Below are 3,164 nucleotides of genomic sequence, written 5' to 3'. Positions count from 1 at the left end.
ACTCTTGAGCCCTGTTGAGCCTGACTCACCCGATGCCAGGGCCCTCCTTGGCAGAAGCTAGGCACACTCAGATCTTTGCATGCATAATGCCTTCGGCCTAGGCACTCTAGTTCTGCTCCACTTGGTCAGCTCCTGCATGCACTTCAAGTCTCAGTTTAGAAGTGACGTCCCTGCCCCATCCCATCCCGGTCCCTGTGGCATTCTGCTCTTCCTCCCCAACACCTCCCCCTGTTTGGTCATTGCCTGTTTCCCCACCAGACTGAGAGCCAGGGCATAGGCAGTGAGTGGGTCTACCTGGTGCACCACGGTTTCCCCAGCATCTAGCAGGGGTCCTGGCACACAACAAGCCCTCGGCACATTTTTGCGGAATGTTCTAATGATGTCCTGTAGTGCTTTTCCACTCCTGAAAAAAACATCAACCTTCAAACTTCACTGTCTCTCTTGCCTGAGCTGTTTGCCTGCACCGGAGGATGGGTGTCTGCACTAAACAGCAGCAGCCCAGATCAGCCTCCCTTGCTCTCACTTCTCCTGCATGTGTTCATGCTCATTTGCTCTCCTTTCTCTCTCACACACACAGATGGGAGTCAGCTTTCCAGCCACATTCAGTTCTCACTTTAATTCAAAAGCTAAATTGGGAAGAAGAGCAGCTTCACACTCCTAATTTAGCCTGGGAGAGAAAAAGGGAGACAGCCTGGATTTGCCAGGGAAAGGAGAAAGTTGGGTGTGGGGTGAGGAATGGTGGCAAACATACCCATAGCCTAAGGGAAGACAATGAAACTCTTACCACCCAGCTCCTAAAAATAAACCATCTACAGCTATGACCCCAGAGTGACCCTTATTAAGCCTCTTTCCCATACAAGTGCAGCCATTCCGGGCATTCCCCCAGTTTAGGGGTAGGATTAAGGGAGGCAGAGGAGATTGTGGTTATTAAAACTATGAAAAGAGGGAGATGCTGCTGCTTTGGTCACTGGTAGTACAAAATCAGGAAGTCCTTCTTAAACCTAACTTGAATCCCTCTTTTGATAGCTGAAGTGGATGATGAATAAAAACAGTCTGCAGGTACTTGCCCACTAATATTCATAGCAGTGTTATTCACGAGAGTGAAAAGGTGGGAACAGTGGCGCCTGGCTGTCTCAGGCGGTTAAGCATCCAGCTCTTCATTTCAGCTCAGGTCATGATCTCATGGGTCATGAGTTTGAGCCCTGCGTTGGGCTCCATGCTGGCAGTTTGGAGCCTGTTTGGTATTCTTTCTGTCTCTCCTTCTCTCTCTGCCCCTCCTGTGCTCATGAAAAACAAATAAATAAACTTAAAACAAAACAAAACAAAAGGTGGAAATGGTCTAAATGTCCATCAACAGATGAAGGATTAAACAGAATGTGGTATATACATACAATGGAATATTATTCAGCCTTAGGAAGTCACTAAGCTTCCCCTATGATAGCACATTTCACACTGTTGTGATTGCCTGTTTATCTGTCTCCCACACCCAGACTACAAACTGCAAAAGAGGAGTCACCTTTTTACTTCTTTTTGTATCTTTAATACCTGGAGGAGCAGATGTTTGATAAGTAACTGTTGAAATGGTCTGTTCACATGTCTGTCTGCCCTACTCGACTTGACTCAAGAATCCCTAGAGGGTGGGGGTGCCTGGGTGGCTCAGTTGGTTAAGCATCCAACTTTGATTCAGGTCGTGATCTCAAGGTCTGAGTTCAAGCCCCATGTCATGCTCTGCGCCGACAGCTCAAAGGCTGGAGCCTGCTTCAGATTCTGTGTCTCCCTCTCTCTCTCTGCCCCTCCCCTGCTCATTCTCTCTCTCTCTCTCTCTCTCTCTCAAAAATAATAAATAAACGTTAAAATGTTTAAAATAAATAAATAAATACAAATAAAGAATCCCTAGGGGTGAAAGCTTTGTCCAGTTCATTCTGGAACCCCAGAGAATATGTTGTTCTTGGTATGACTTTGGTTTCAGCCAGAGGTTCTGAAGCCAGACTATCTGAATTGGAATCCTGGCTCCCCCATTGCTCAGCTTTCTGACCTTAATCAAGTCACCTGCCCTCTCTGAGCCCCCTTCCTCATCAATGACAGGGGGGTGAGAATAGTACTTACTTAATGAGGTATTGTGAATACAAATGTCTGTCAAATGTTTAGCACAGAGCCTGTCACATTGTAAATGTGTCTTATGGGTGAGGTGGGGGTAGAGAATGCATCTAGATGTTAAGAAGAATAAAAAAAAAAACAAGCACCCACAGCTCATGGCTGCATCCTGGTATTTTGGGGTAGGGGGTGAGGCCAGTGCCACTGTGACACAACCCCAGGGGCTGCCTGTCCCCTACTTCCCTCCCCCTCCCACCAGGTCTACAGAGTCCAAGCTCACCCACCATGAAGCTGAGCACCCCCGGCGCTGGGCTGGGCGGCGGTGAGGGGCCAGAAATAACCGCCGTTGCTATTCCTGCTTTTCTAGGCTGGATGGGAACGCTGCCTCTCTCATCTAAAGGCTGCTCCAGACTTCCTGCACATCAGTGGGCTCTTATGTAACGCTCCCCTCCCTCTGCCTGCCCAACACGCTTCCAGAGATTTCTGCAGCCAGCTTTGCTGCACACTCAGCTGAGGGGTGGGGAGAGCAAAGAATCCACCACAGGCCAAATTGTCCTGTAAGTCCAGGGTCTTGACAGCCCCAGGCCTGGGAGAGGATCCACACAGCACAGGGCAGAGAGACTGATGTCCAAGGACAGCAGCCTCTTTCTGCATCTGCAGGTTACTCTGAGGCAGAAAGGACCAGGAGAGCCCTATCTGAGTGTTCACCCTCTCCCTCTGCCCAAAACAGATGCTCTGTGCCAAAGTATTATGCTTTAGTGTCTCCACTTTATTTTATTTTTTTTAATTTTTTTCAACGTTTTTTATTTATTTTTGGGACAGAGAGAGACAGAGCATGAACGGGGGAGGGGCAGAGAGAGAGGGAGACACAGAATCGGAAAAAGGCTCCAGGCTCTGAGCCATCAGCCCAGAGCCTGACGCGGGGCTCGAACTCACGGATCACGAGATCGTGACCTGGCTGAAGTCAGACGCTCAACCGACTGCGCCACCCAGGCGCCCCTAGTGTCTCCACTTTAGACCTAACCTGTGTCTGGCACACAACCCATCAGCCAGACTCTGAGGATGGCAAC

The 3,164-nt window shown here is 49.1% G+C and overlaps 1 long non-coding RNA gene across 1 annotated transcript; it reads right to left on the bottom strand.

The window, feature by feature from the left end:
- Positions 1-1,071: 1,071 nt before the first annotated feature.
- Positions 1,072-2,860, bottom strand: LOC147584439 (uncharacterized). The gene is made up of 2 exons (XR_015249863.1): positions 2,379-2,860; positions 1,072-1,277 (listed from the first exon to the last, which is right to left on the bottom strand). It is a non-coding gene; the product is annotated as an uncharacterized LOC147584439 (long non-coding RNA).
- Positions 2,861-3,164: the final 304 nt, after the last annotated feature.

Source organism: Puma concolor, chromosome A1 (assembly GCF_028749965.1).
Source record: "Puma concolor isolate L17-30 chromosome A1, mPumCon1.1.hap2, whole genome shotgun sequence".
Taxonomy (NCBI): Eukaryota; Metazoa; Chordata; class Mammalia; order Carnivora; family Felidae; genus Puma; species Puma concolor.
The sequence above is the reverse complement of the archived record's forward strand: the minus strand, read 5'-3'. Positions and strand labels throughout refer to the sequence as shown.